General features: G+C 35.6%; 1 protein-coding gene across 3 annotated transcripts in view; it reads left to right on the top strand.

Moving 5' to 3' along the window:
- ARHGEF12 (Rho guanine nucleotide exchange factor 12) overlaps positions 1-14,982 on the top strand; it is a 227,338-nt gene that overhangs the window by 79,810 nt on the left and 132,546 nt on the right. The window lies entirely within an intron of this gene.

The following is a 14,982-nucleotide window of genomic DNA, read 5'->3' as shown; positions in this document are numbered from 1 at the left end:
GAGGACTCAGGATAGTCTAAGTTATAGCCTTGTAAGATTAGCTCATATACCCAGACAAATTATAGTTAACATTTTATATAGTGCTTGGAAAAGGAAATGGCAAAACACTCCAGCATGTCTGCCAAGAAAACTCCAAATCAAGTCACAAAGAGTTGGACATGATTGAAATGAACAACAATAACAACAAATACAAATGTGCTGGGCACTGTGCGAAAAGTGTTTTAAAATTATCTCATTAAATTGATCACCATTAATACAAAAAAGGACACACTGGATGTGGTGGCACACATCTATAACTAGTTGCTGTGGGCATTCAGATTGGAGGATCTTTTGAATTCAAGAGTTCTGAATTTTCATGGGTAAAGTCCATCTGGAATCTGTACCTTAAGTCCAATATCAGTATGGTAATCCTCTGGAAACAGGAACTAACTGGTTTGGCCCAATTTGGAAATGGAGCAGTTTAAATCTCCCATGTCCATTAGTTGTGGGATCAGTTTCATAGACTGTGAGTTTAGGTGAGATAGGGAGAGCCAGTCTTTAAAAAACAAACAAAAAAATTTTTAAGTGCGTATTTCTATTTTAAGGGGCAGACAAATAAGAGGAAACAGTGATGTGACAAAAGTCAGCAATTATTTAACCTCTTCCTATGTACCAAGTAAGTTCTGGGGATACAAGAGGCAAAAACAGCCCTCAGGGAACTTACAGACCATGGGAAAGAAAACTTGCAAACATAACTGTTGTACAAAAAAGCTATATAGTATGTTCCAAAAGTCTTAGAACAGCTTGGTGGTTCACTTGATAGAGTGCCAACCCTGTAATCCAAAAAATTCATCTCTCTGAGTGCAAATCTGGCCTCAGACACTTACTAGCTGGGTGAATCTGGGCAGGTCACTTGACTACCTCAGTTTCCTTATCTGTAAAATGAACTGGAAAAAGAACCATCAAACTACTCCAGAATCTTTGCCATGAAAACTCCAAATGAAGTCACAAAGAATTGGACACAATTGAACAACCCACAGTCTAAGTGTAATTTAGTTCTTTAATTGCTTAAGACTGCACTAAGACCTTGGGGGCATCCTGTATACAGGATAACTTGGAGATAATCTCAGAGGGAATACAGTAGCATTAAGGAGTACCAGGAAACACTTCTTGTAGAAGCTGGGAGTTAGATTAGTTCACTTCATACCATTCTGTTGATACATACATTTAATATTTCTAAAATACTAGGTACATTCCTATCCTTCAAAGAATTCAAAGACCTGAATTAGAACGTGAGTTCTAGCCATTACCAATTATCTGTATGATCTTGAACTTATGGCTTCCTCTCACATAACCTCAGTTTTATCTTTTGTAAAATAAAGGAGTTGGATTGTTATGATCTTTTAATGCCGTCTATCTCTTTTATTCAGAGTAGGAGCTCTTAATCTGGGATCTATGGACTTTTTTTTTAAAATTTTTACCTTCCCACTTAGATGTTGACTCTAAGGCAGAAGAGTGGTAAGGGCAAGACAGTGGGGTCAAGTGACTTGCCCAGGGGCACACGGGAAGTATCCTGAGGTCACATTTGAACCCAGGACCTTCCATCTCTGGGCCTGGTTCTCAATCCACTGAGCTGCCCCCTATGAACTTTTTTTTTTTTAAATATTGATCACTATTTCAGTATAATTGGCTTCCTTTGTAAAAGGTCTTTTATGTATTTTAAAACTAATTACAGGAAGGGTTCCACAGACTTCACCAATTTGAAAAGGGAGCCCATGAAAAAAAAAAGGTTAACTTATTTAGAGAATGATCTTGTAGGCAATAAATTGTAAAATAGAAGTAGATAAGGCAGATTTGAAGGTAGAAGTTAAGTCTAAAAATAGGATTACTTAATTACTCTGATTTGGTCTCCTCACTGGGAATTTTAACTCATACATTGCTGAAATAATATGAGTAATCCCTGAGGAATCACCTCAGGGTTCCAAAAAGACCAGAGAAGGATAGCAGCTCTAGTTTTCAAAAATAAAATAGATTTTGAAAAGTATTACTTTTATTTTCCTCATCTTAAAAATTCTGAAGCAAATATCAACTAAAAGGAACTCTTATTCATACAGTAGAACAAAAAAGTGTTCTACATGAAACTTTAGATATTTATTATGTACATCATATTTTATTTTTAAGTATTGTAAGGGTTAAAATTAAGTATTTGACCAAAATATATGATTCAAGGTATTGTTGCTCAAAGTCAAAGTGACCTTTAATAGCTTTTATTTACAAAAAAAGGTGGAAAGAGTGAAAATAGAGAAATACAAAAAGGTAAAGAAGACATTAACCTATCTAACTAAATATTGTTCCAGTGCTTGGCTCAGCCAGGACTTACTGACTTTCAACCAGAATTAAATTCTATCCAGAAGACAGAAAGGAAAGCCAGCTATCCACTCACCCAAGTTCCTTCCAAGAGGCAGGTGACTCCTGAAGCCAAGTATTTCCCTTGAGTTGACCTTTCTTAAGCTTATTTCTTTATTGGAGTCAATTTACAGCCTCAGAAATTCAGGGCCTTTTATAGTGGCTTCTTGTCTCCTTCTCTCTTCACAGAGACCAATCACAGTTTCCAAATTGTCTAGCACTGCCCAGGAGCAGTATTTGTGGGAACCAGTTCCCATCTTCTAGAGGGGTGAATACTCAGCAAAAGGGTTCACAGTTTCTGAGGGTGTGAATTCTTAAAAGAATTCACAAGTTTCTGACTGTTTCAGTTAGAAAGAAGGGTGGAGTTCTCCAAGTATCTTGCTGGATTCTCACCTAGCACTAGGTAAGAGTGTGAATTTACTAAGTGGTTTGTGAGCTCCTCCACCTAGTTCAAAGTTGTGTTGATTCAATCAAAAGGTAGACAAAAGAGAGTTAATCATGTCTTCACAATCTATTGAGGTACTTAAATTAGCGTTAACTCAGGGTAGACAATGGAGTAAAGAATTCTCTTTCACAGCATATGATGAAAAATAAAACTTTCATAACACATGAACGTATATTCAAGCAAAACACATTCCCCCATTTACTGTGTGGGAGAAAAAAAATTTTACTCTTTAATTTGAGCCACTCTTTGACCATCAAGAGGTGGAAAGCATGCTTCATTATTGAGCTTCTGGAATAATGGTTGAATAATATCTTAATTATAAATTCTTAAGCTTTCCAAAATTGTTTATTTTTACACTATTATTGATGTTAAAATGTTCTTCTAGTTGTTTTCATTCTGCATCAGTTCATATAAGTCTTTTCATGTTCCTGTGAAATCCATCCCTTTCATCATTTTTTATAGTTCTTATCTTCCAGACCATTACAATATCAATAATATTTCAACACATTAATAATTCAAATTTTGTTTGGTTAGTCCCCAGTAAATTGGTATTTCCTTACCTTATTTGATATATCAGAAAGAGCTGCTTTAAATATTTTTTTACATATGGGTCTTTTTCCTATTTCTTTGAACTCTCTTGTATAGTAATGTATAGTAATAATATCCCCGAGTAAAAGAGCTGAACAGTTAGTTTAGTGACTTTTGAGACATAGTTCTAAATTGCCTTCAGAATAGCTAGACCAATTTGAAGTGCATTAATGAAACTGTTTTCCTTAGTCTTTCCAAAAATTGTCATTTACTTTTATTGTAATTTTTTGTCAATCTGATCGGGTTTTATGTACTACTTGAGAATTATTTGTGTTTGGATTTCTCTAATAATAATTTGGAGACCTTTTTCATAGGGTTGCTGATAGCTTGGGTTCCTTTCTTTGAAAACTGCCTGTTTGTATCCTTTGGCTGTCTATGTGTTTGGAAAAGGCTTTTATTCTTATAAATTTGAATTTGTTTCTTATATGTCTTAGAATTGAGACTGTTATCAGATAAAAAAGGTTAATGCCGATTCCTTTGATATTATTAGATTAGGTTTATATTTGTTTACATAAAGTAAATGTTGTATGTAGGTTATATGTGCAAACAAGAACATGTTTTTGATAGCAATGAATGCTTATTTGCTATCTGCTTTAAAGAATTGAGTATATATTTACATGTAGAGTTGATCAAGAAAAATTGACCCATTGTTACCTGTGCATCTTAATCCAAACTTCCTTAGGTCCACTCAGTGCCAGATCATCAAAAGCTGAACTAGATCGAATGCCTTATCAAAATTATTTGTTTCCCTGCTGTTGCTTTCCTTTTATTTTCCTTTCCTCACTAGAGGTCACTTCTCAGGAGCCAGGAATCATACTTAGTGTGACACACATAAATATACACACTAAGTATGATTCCTGGCTCCTGAAAAATATGTGTGTATATTTATTTATTTTATTTTTGCCTCCAAGTCACAGACATAGGATTTGGGGGGGGGGGTCAAATTTTCTCAAGCTTATTTTATATTATGCCAATTATATTCAATATATATAAAAATTGTATCAAAAGACAGCTTCAAAAAGTTGTGTCTAACATATCCCAAGAACTCAATATGTACATGAATGAATGAATGAAAGTATGATTAATTGATACATAATACAGGTTTTCTATTTCAAAAGAGTAATATTTCATCAAAGCAGTGCTGGGTGTTAACTATCAATTGTGATATAATGGGAACAAAACACACTGATTTGAAGCTGAGACCTGGGTTCAAATCCCTACTCTGTTAATCTAGGTATATGGCTATGGGCCATTCTTAACATCTTTAAAGCCCCAGTTTACTCATTTGTACAATGGAAATGATAGTAATATTTGCTCCATTTGCTTTCAAAGAGCTGTTGTGAGGTCAGGCATATGAAGCATTTTCTAAATGTTTAAATTTTAGCTGTCCTATTTATGGATAATACGGAAGTTCAGTGTTCAAGCTCTATCTGCTTATATTGTGACTATATGCAAATAACTTAACTTCTCAAAACTCCTGACAGTTCTCTATACTGTTATAAGTTAGTCATCAGTCTGTAATCAAAGAGTAAATTTCCATGATAAGAGTCTGTCATTGGTGAAATCACAGGTGCAGACTAAATACACAGACAGACAGACACATGCCTATCTATGTGTGTTCAAGTACATACCCACATACAACACGTACTTTGATTCAGTGATGGAAATGAACTCCTTATTTTGACCTGATATTACGTGAATTGAGAAGCAATGTGATGTAGTGGATAGAGAATAGACTTTGAAGCCAGGAAGAGTTGGGTTTAAGTTCTATCTCCGACATAAGTTACAGAGAAGGTGCCAACCTACATTGGTAGTTTCTTATAATATTGAAATCACTGGTCTAGTTCTTGTGTTATTTGAAATATTATTTGATTTGTAATAAGGCTTTACAGTTGTTATGCATAGGAATTGACTAATGATATGCAGAAGCACATATTGCCTAGTTGGGACTAACTACGATTTTAGGTTTTATCCTCTTAGCCCATTGCCCTTTCCTTATCCTTTTAAGAGAAAATGTAACTTGACTCCCTGCTAGTGAGTAGTTTTTGAGGAATTCCCAGAAATTTTCCCCAACATCTCCCTAAACATTGTAGTCCCTGAGGCAGGCTACATGGTGTGGGGGATAGATGTTATTCTTCAGGTAAAGAGACCTTGTGGTTAGAAGTGATGGGTTTAAAAGTGATATTTGCTTAAGAAAGACTCTTAACTGGGGACTTCTGCACTAATCTTGAATGGTCTCCTTGGGACATTATTTGTTTCAACACTGGTCTGTGGTGACTGGTTGTCTTTTCCATATTTATTTCTCCCTTCCACAGAATGATAACTTTTCATGCATTCCATAACAAGAGAGTCTTTTCCCTCACTACCTCAGTTTTCCTTCTATATATTAGTGTTCGCATGTTTATTGAACAAATTAATTTCTTTTAAGCTTTTTCTGCCCTACTATATATTTATGGATCAATTTTTGTTTCATTTGAAATTAAAAGATTGTAAAAAGGAAAGCAGAAAAAGGTATTTGATAAGAGGACATGTGACTATTTAAAAATATATATTCATTCAGCAAATACTTTAGTGTGTCTTATGAATCAAGTTCTTAAGAATAATACCTGTTGATAGTTTTTTAAATATTTAAAACAAATTTTAAATTAAATTAAAAACTTTTAAAACAAAATTTAAAAACATTTATAATATTTTATTTTTTCCAATTGCATGTAAAAACAATTTTTAACATCTGTTTTAAAATAGTTCCAAGTTCTCCTTTCTCCTCCTTTCCTATTGGGTGCATTGGTTTTGTTTGTGCAAAAATTTTTTTAATTTAATGTATTCAAAGTTATCTAACTTATATTTTATAATGCTCTCTTATCTCTTGTTAGGTCATAAATCTGTCCCTTATCCATAGATATGACAGTTAAACATGCCATGTTCCTTTAATTTGCTTTATGTCTTTTATGTCTAAATTGTGTATTCATTTTGGAATTATCTTGGTAAATGATGTGAGGTGTTGATCTCTACCTGGTTTCTGCCAAATTACTTTCCAATTTTCCCAGCAGTATTTGTCAGATAGTAGATATTTGTCTCAAAAGTTTGGATTTTGAGATTTATCAAATGTTAATCATTCTAGTCATTTATTACTATGCATGATATACCTAATCTTTTCCACTGTTCCATGACTATTTCTTTGCTAATACCAGATTGTTTTGATGATTTCAGCTTTGTAGTACAGTATGAGCTCTCAGAATGCTAAGCTACCTTCCTTCGAATTTTCTTTTCATTGACTCTTGATATTCTTGACCTTTTGTTCTTCCAGGTGAATTTTGTTTTAATTTTTTGGCAGTTTTGTATGATATTGAACAAGTAAAGTAATTTAAGTAAAATTGTCATTTATATTGACCCAGACTACCTAGTTGTTTAGATCTAAGCTTATTTGTGTGAAAAGTGTTTTGTAATTATGTTCAAATATTTCCTTAGTTGTTCTTGGCTGTTAGACTCCCAGGTATTTTCTTTTGTTTGCAGTTATTTAAAATAGAATTTCTCTCTTGCTGTTAGACTTTGCTGGTAACATACAGAAACATTGTTGGTTTATTCACTTTGCTGAAATTGTAAATATTTCAACTAGTTTTTTAGTTGATTCTCTAGGATTCTTTAAACAGACTCTCATATAAGTTCTTTTTCTTCATTGCCTATTCTAATGGTTTACATTTGTTTTTCTTGTTTTATTGCTATAACGGGCATTTCTAGTACAATATTGAAAAATAATGGTGAAAATGGGCATCCTTGCTTCAACCTTAATCTTATTGGGAAGGCTTCTGGCTTATCCCCATGACAGATAATACTTGCTGATGATTTTAGATAGATATTACTTATTTTAAAGCAAAGCTCCATTTATTCCTTTGCTTCCATTGTTTGTGTTAGGAATGAGTGTGGTATTTTGCCAAGAAGCATCTATTTAGACGCTTTTGTTGGTTTGTTATTGATACTGTATCAGTTATGCTGATGGTTTTTCTAATATTGAACCAGGCTTAGTATTAATTATAATTATTATTATTATTGGTATTAATTCCACCTCGTTATAATGTATGATCTTTGTGATATGTTTCTGTAATCTCCTTTCTAGTATGTTGTTTTATTTAATTTATTTTTTATTTTTTAAACCCTTACTTTTCATCTTAGAATCAATATAATATATTGGTTCCAACGCAGAAGACTGGTAAAGGCTAGGCAATGGAGGTTAAGTGACTTACCCAGCGGCACACAGCTGGGAAATGTCTGAGACCAGATTTGATCCTAAGATCTCCTGTCTCTAGGCCTGGCTCTCAATCCAGCGAGTCACCTACCTACCATCTTGCTAGAATTTTATTTGTTTGTGGTTGTGTTGAAAAAGGAATTTAGTAGAATTCTTCCTTTGCTTGTTTTTCCAAATAGTTTATATATGGAAATAATTGTTCTTTAAATGTTTGTTAGAATTCATTTGCGAATCTCTGGTCCCAGAAATTTTTTCTTAGGGATTTCATTGATGAGCTTGTTCAATTTCTTTTTCTAAGTAAGGGCTATGTAAGTGTTCTAGTTCCTCCATCTACTTCACTTAGACTGTCAGATTTATTGGCATATAATTGAGCAAAATAGCTCCTAATAAATGCTTCAATTCCCTCTTTGTTGGTGATGAATTCACCTTTTTCATTTTTTACATTGGTAATTTGAATTTCCTTCTTTAAAATCAAATTTGTCAAAATTATGTTTTATTTTTTTCCATAAAGCCAGCTCCTAGTTTTATTTGTTCAATGATTATCTTTTTTCTATTTTTATTAATTTCTTCTTTGATTTTTCAGGATTTTCAATTTGGTGTGTAACTAGATAGTTTTCATTTGTTCCTTTTCTAATTAAAAAAAAAAGTTTTTTGTATGCCTGATTCATCAATCAGTGCTTTTTCTATTTTGTTGATGTTTAGAAATATAAAATTTCCCCAAGTATAGCTTTTGTTGCATTCCATAAATTTTGGTTTGTTGTCATATTGGTAAGGGTTAGGCAATGGGAGTTAAGTGACTTGCCCAGGGTCACACAGCTAAGAAGTATCTGAGACTAGATTTGAACCCAGGACCTCCTGTCTCTAGTCCTGGCTCTCAGTCCACTGAGCTACCCAGTTGCCCCCTGTTTTATAAGATCTTGATGCCTAGCTTCTAGTTGTTCAATTCTAATTTTTAAAGACCAGATTTTGTCCATGGCATTTTAAACTGTTTTCCTTTGTAATTCATTCTCTTTGTCTTTTAATTTTTTTGCCTTGTTTTTGAGCTGGTCAATTCTGGCTTTCATGGCACTATTTTCTTGTTTTAGTTCATGTGCCTCAGTTTTCAGATGACCTATTTTGCTTTTTAAGTTCTTTTCACAGTTTTCTTCTGCTGTTGTTATTTGTCTTTCTTCCAGAACCTGAGTCCAGTTTGCTAGTTTCTGAGGTTTTGCTTAATGTTCCTTGGTCTGCCTCTGCTCTATGTTGTTTTTCTCAATAGAAGCTTTCAATCTTGTTTATTTTTTCTTATTCTCTTGTTTACTCATACTGTTTCCTTACACACTTGCTCTTCTGCTTGTTTGCTGGCTCTATGAATTTACGATTTTCTGCCCTCCAGAGGCTTCTTCTCTTCTCTGTTGCTATACTTGATTAGGCTAGTTGAGTTGATCTGCAGAGCTGAATATACCCTATGGCCAAAACTTCGGCAGAGGCCTAAGAAGGAGATGTGGTGGCTGAAGACTGTGACCAGCCTGCCCTTTCTTCTGCTCCTCTCCACCAGCTTCCTCCATGCCAGCTGTGGTCAGAGCTTTGAACTTAGAGTAGTTGGGGTAGCAAGGTACTCTGTCCTGGTCAGAACCCTTGCCCTGAGATCCTGCCTACACCAGTCTCAGCATAGTAGGTGGGGGTGGGGCATTGGGACATCTACTCTTTCTTATTCTTATACCCAAGAATTCAATCTTCTTTGCATGCCTTTTAAGTAGAATTGAGCAGGAGGATCCTGCAGCTTTGTCTTCTTATTGGATTTGGTTTTCTGTCCCCCTTGAAGCCCTTTGTTTTTGATTGTTGTGGAGGGGTATTCACAGAAGAATTTATTTTGCTGTTTCTAAGCCACCATCTTGATGCTGTGCCCCACTCCCCATTTTATTTTTTTCAACTATTTACATTATAGTCAACTCATACTTGTGTCTTCTAAGTTTGAATTCTCCTACCTGTACTAATAATGATAAAGTTCTTTAAAGTTACAAAGATTCTTCCCTTGTAGGAATATAAGTAGTTCAGCCTTACTAAATCCTTTAAGATTTCTTTTTAGTGTTTATTTTATTCATTTTGCTTCTCTTGAGTCTTGTATTTGAAAGTCAGATTTTCTGTTTAATTCTGATCTTTTCATCAGGAATGATGAAAGACCTCTATTTCTTTGAATATCCATTCCCTACCCCCTACCCTCAGAAGATTATATTCTATTTTACTAGGTAGGTTATTTTCATAATCCTAGCTCCTTTGCATTCTAGAATATCACATTCCAGGCCCTCTGACCCTTGAAACTAGACGCTATTAAATTTTATGTTAACTTGCCTGTGGCTCCATTATATTTAAGTTGTTCTTTATGTCTATTTATGTCTATTTGTAATATTTTCTCTTTGACCTGGGAGCTCTGGAATTTGGCTATAATAATCCTAGGAGTTTTCCTTTAAGGATCTTTTTCAGTAGGTGATTGGTGGATTCTTTCAATTCTATTTTACTCTCAGGTTCTAGGATATCGAGGTAGTTAACTTTGATAATTTAATTTCTTTCTTCTTAAAAAAAAATAACCAAAACCCTTAACTTCAAATCAAAAAACTTAGAATCAAAACTATGTGTTGATTCTAAGACAGAAGACTGGTAAGGAGTAGGCAATGGGTGTTAAGTGACTTGCCCAGGATCAAATAGGTAGGAATTGTTTGAGGTCATATTTGAACCCAGGACCTCCTGTCTCTTAGGCCTGGCTCTCAAACTACTGAGCCATCTAGCTACCTCCATTTTGATAATTTCTTGAAAGGTGGTGTCCAGGCTTTTCTTTTGATGACAACTTTCAGGTTGCCCAATAATTCTTAAATTGTTTTTCCTTGTCCAGGTCAATTGTTTTTCCAGTGAGATATTTACTGTTCTATTTTTTGATTCTTTTGATTTTGTTTTATTTTTTCTTGATGTCTTATGGAGTCATTCATGAATTTTTACTTGTCCAATTCTAATTTTTAAGAAATTATTTTCTTTAGTGAATTTTTGTATTTCCTTTTCTATCTGACCAGTCCTGCTTTTTAGGCAGTTTTTTACTTTGTTGTATTTTCATAGGCTTTTCCCATTTGACCAGTTCTACTTTCTAAGGAGTTCTTTTCTTAAGTGCCTTTTTTTTTGCCATTTGATGATTCTGTTTTTTAAGCTGTCATTTTTGTCAGTATTTTCTTGTTCCTTTTTTATGTAAAGAACCAATCTTTTGACTTTCTTTTCATAATTTTCTGATATTATTCTCATTTCCTTTTTAAAAAACCCTTACATTCTGTTTTAAAATCAATACTGTATATTGGTTTTAAGGCAGAAGAGTGGTAAGGGCTAAGCAATGGGGGTTAAGTGACTTGCCCAGGGTCACACTGCTGGGAAGTATCTGAGGCCAAATTTGGACCCAGAACCTCCTCTCTCTAGGCCTGGCTCTCAATCCACTTAGCCACCAATCTGCCCCATCACTGTCACTTTTCTCAATTTTTCCTCCACTTCTCTTATATTAATCATCTTTAAAAAACTTATCTTCTAAGAATTCTTTTTGGGTCTGATACCAATTCACATTTTTCTTTGAAGTTGTGTATTTAGTTGATTTGACATTATTTTTTTCTTAATAGTTTGTATCTCAATATTCTCTGTCACCTTAGTAACTCTTTATGGTCCCGTTCACTTTTTGTTTGCCCATATTTTTCAACCCTCTTTCTTGACTTATAGCCTTATGTTAATGATGTTAATATTATACTTTCAAATTCTGCTTCCAGCAGCCACTGAGCTCAGCAAAATATACTTCAAACAAACACAAAAAACAAAACACAAACTTCCTTAAAATATTTTAGAGTGGCAAAACCAACTAAAAGTTGAACTCTTCTCCCAGGATGGAAGGTTCTCTGTTCCTAAATTCAGGCCTTTCTTGCTTATGTTTTGAGAGCCCCCTCAGAGGATTATAGGTTTTTTTATTCTTCCACGTTTGTCTGATCTAAGTAGAGTTGTGGTTGGCCATTGCTTCCCTGGCTTATGCTCTAGTCCAGTGTTGGCGAAGGTTTTCAAGTTCATGTACCCAAATTGCAACTTCAACCTGTCTATGAGGGTTCCTCTGCCCCCCTCCCCCATTATCCCAGAGAATAGAAGGAGGAAGTGCTTGCTTTTGGTGACTGGACAGGAGAGCAGGGCATGCAAAATGTCCTCGGGTGCTGGGAAGAGGGGGAGGGAAGCAGGTCCTCCCCCTTGTGCCAGCCCTGCACATGTGTTAATACTTTGCCAATGTTGCTCTAGTCTATAGGTGACCACAGATACTCTTCTCTGCCCTATAATTATTATCAGGGTCCCCACTCCTTTGTGTATACAAGGTCTAATATGCGAATATTCCTCCCTATCCTGGGGCTGAATCTGGAACTGAGGAGGGACAATATAACAGAGTTTGGTACTTAGTACCAAGAAAGAGTTCCCTGTAATCTCCATATACTAGTTATCCAACCCCCTTCCTTTTCTGTGAGTTGAGAGTCCCTGAAGTTGCTGTTGCCAATGACAAACTCCCTCTCTAGGTTGCTTCTGGTGCCTAGCGTGCAGCTGAGCTCCAGGCCCAGCTACAAACCTGATGAAACCTACTGACCTCTGTAAAGGATAATTTAGTGTTGTGACCTAAACTATGTTAATTATTTGGTTGCCATGGATATCTCATATATAAAGAAATATAACCAAGTCAGTTGGAAATTTATGGTGATTTAATTTATATAGTGGGAAGACATTAGGAAGAAGGAAAAGGGTGTAGGATTTCTCCCCCCTGGCTAGTGCCAGGAGGAAGACCAGAGGTTCTAGGAAGATAAGGTTTTGAAGAATAAGGAGGAAAGAATCATCCTGAACTCCAAAGGGCTCAGCCAAGATGCCTGAACCTGAATCAGTTCAAGGGCAAACTCACCACCAAACCCAGACAATAGCTGCCACGACACCAAGATGTTGGAATGCTTAGCATGCTGCCAGCCAGAGTCGCCTCTCCAGCGAAAGAGAGAGAAGGGAGGAAGTGACGTGCTTTATATAGATGGTTTTACATCATTTTCCTGCGTCTCATCTGTACCAATGATAGCTTAGCTTGACTTAGGACAGCCCAGGGATCTCTCAGTTGTTTCTGCACATGTCTGTTGAAGGCCATCTCCTCAGATAATTAAATCTTTTGAGTATCATACAGACATTCTTGATCTTGTTAAACTAAGTAGGGTGGAGAAATGTAGAGTTCCCAAGACTTGATTCTGTTAAACCAAGTATCTCCATTGTTACAAATCAGGAAATAGCTAAATCAGATCTTCTAAAATACGGTCTGAGTAGGGTGGAGCAGTTTTAAAATTCACACCTCTTAAGTTGACTTAAGTTGGAAAGTTGTTTTGCCCCATCCTTTCTGTTGGTTCTGCTGCTCTGGAATTCAAACGAATGTCCTTTTAAAGTTGCTTGGAGGGGAATTTAGGAGAGCTCAGGTGAGTCCTCGACTTTCCTTTGCCATTTTGGCTCTGTTGAGCGTGTTCCTAGTGGATTGGAAAATCAATATGAATTTGAAGTAGCAGAAAAAGTAAGGTAGTTTGATATTAGTTTGCATTAATAGACATAGTAGTGTTCGGAAGTGACAGTCTTGATGGCAGTGTGGGTACATTGAACAAAATACTGTCAGAGAATCAATAGGCCTAGGTTATTTAGGGTTTGATATTTAACAGCAGTGTGAGCCCAGTCAGTTGACTTCAGAACTTGTATCTCCAATTCTCATAGAATAGTTGAAAGATTAATGGAGTACATATACAAAATGCTTTTGTAACCCTTAAATTGTGTGCATGTGTGTATATATATGTATATATATTCATAATTTGAAAATAAATATGATTGTACTAATTACTGTTGTTCTTACTCTACCCTAAATAGACAGTCTATAGAACAGTAGTAAGTTCTGGGTTATATCTAGAGGATGGGAACTACAATTTTAAGGGAGTGCTATTGAAGAATTGAGCAAAGGAACTGGGAATGTTTAGGTTTGTGAAGGATAATTTTAGCGTTGTGACTTAAACTATATTAATTATTGGTCGCCATGGGATATCCCAAATTAAAAAAAAATACCCAGGTCAGCTTGAAATTTATGGTGATTTAGTTAATATAGTGAAAGGAAATTAAGAAGAAAGGAGAAGGAAAGGGTTTAGGATTTCTCCCGCCTGGCTTGTGCTAGGGGGCAAGATTAGAGGCTCTAGAAAGATAAAGTTTTGGAGAGTAAAGGAGGAAGGAATCAACCTGAACTCCAAGAGGGATCAATCAAGATGCCTGAACCTGAATTAGCTCAAAGGCAAACTCCTTGCCAAAACCCAGACAAATAGCTGCCACCACGCCAAGATGTTGGAATGCTTAGCACGCTGCCAGCCAGAGCCCTCTCTGGGAAAAGAGACCAATGAGAGGAAGCTCCGCGCAAAAACCTCGACAATTATACCTCACTTTCTTGTGTCTCCTCTGTACCAATGGTAGCCTAAGCTTGACTTAGGACAGCCCAGGGGTCTGTCAGCTGTTTATTTGTCAATTTCTCTATCAAAGGCAGTTACTCTCTTAAAACTCAATCCCCAAGCATGGTTACAGACATTCCCGATTTTGTTAGACGTATCTTCAGGAGATAGCTAAATCCAACCTTGACAGGTTGGCAAAGAGGAGACTTGCATAGGGACAGGGACATGATAGCTGTCTTCAGTTTTTTGAAAGACTGTGAAATACTAAAGAGTTCTTGTTCTACATAGCCTTAAGAGGGCAGAACCAGGAATAATGAACAAAAGTTGTCAAGGTATATATTTCTGTTTAATATGAGGAAAATCCCCCCAATCTTTTGAATTGCCAAAAGTGTATCAAACTGTCTTATAAAGTAATGTTACCCATTAATAGTAATAATAAGCACAATCTAGGTGACCACTTGTTGGGATATTTATAAGTGAGATTCATGTTTAGGTATAGATTGATTAGGATGACTTCTGAAATCCATTCAAATTGAGAGAGATGATCTTTTTAAAAAATGGTTAACTTCTACTTTCTTTTTTGCTCCATTTTTTTTTCTCTATAAATTTCTGGTCAAAATAAACAACCAGTGCATTATCTGTTATTATCTTAGATGAGAGGCAGCCTAGCATGGTGAGGAGAGGACTAGCTTTAGAGTCAGGAAGTACTGACTGTGTGAGTACAAGCTGCTTAATTCCACATTGCCCCAGGCAAATTTTAAAGGCTGCTTTATAGAAGAGTTGCTCATCTCCATAGTTGGTGACATTGTCTGAGTTCCCCTGTTACCATTAAGCCATAGGTGGGA

Source organism: Monodelphis domestica, chromosome 4 (genome assembly GCF_027887165.1).
Source record: "Monodelphis domestica isolate mMonDom1 chromosome 4, mMonDom1.pri, whole genome shotgun sequence".
Lineage (NCBI taxonomy): Eukaryota > Metazoa > Chordata > Mammalia > Didelphimorphia > Didelphidae > Monodelphis > Monodelphis domestica.
The sequence above is the reverse complement of the archived record's forward strand: the minus strand, read 5'-3'. Positions and strand labels throughout refer to the sequence as shown.